The sequence below is a fragment of the Lolium rigidum genome, chromosome 6 (assembly GCF_022539505.1).
Source record: "Lolium rigidum isolate FL_2022 chromosome 6, APGP_CSIRO_Lrig_0.1, whole genome shotgun sequence".
NCBI classification, from domain to species: domain Eukaryota; kingdom Viridiplantae; phylum Streptophyta; class Magnoliopsida; order Poales; family Poaceae; genus Lolium; species Lolium rigidum.
The window spans coordinates 298,637,978-298,638,539 of NC_061513.1; positions in this window are offsets into that span (position 1 = coordinate 298,637,978).

A 562-nucleotide genomic window follows, 5' to 3' on the forward strand; every position below is an offset into this window, starting at 1 on the left:
AAGGGTGGAATGATACCCTTATAATTTTGATTCCTAAGGTGGACTCTCCAGAACATATCTCTCAGTTTAGACCAATTAGTCTCTGTACTGTTTTGTATAAGGTAATTTCTAAAATGATAGCAGCACGGTTGAAGCTAATTCTGGATGATGTTATAGCTCAGGTTCAAAGTGCTTTTGTGCCAGGGAGGCTAATAACTGATAATATCCTTCTGGCATATGAATGTATACATAAAATAAAAAACAAGAAGATAGGCAAAGAAGGTCTTTGTGCGGTAAAGTTGGACATGCATAAGGCGTATGACCGTGTGGAGTGGGTTTTTCTGGATCGCATGCTTATCAGATTGGGGTTTGACAGAGAATTTGTGGATCTTTTGTTATCATGTGTAAAATCTGTCAAATATAAAGTCAGGTATAATGATCAAGAGACGGAGGAATTTATCCCTACAAGAGGACTTAGGCAAGGTGATCCGCTTTCACCATATCTGTTCCTTATTTGTGCAGAGGGTCTTTCTAGTGCTTTGGCTCATAGAGAGGAGGTTTGTGGCATTGAAGGTGTTCGGGT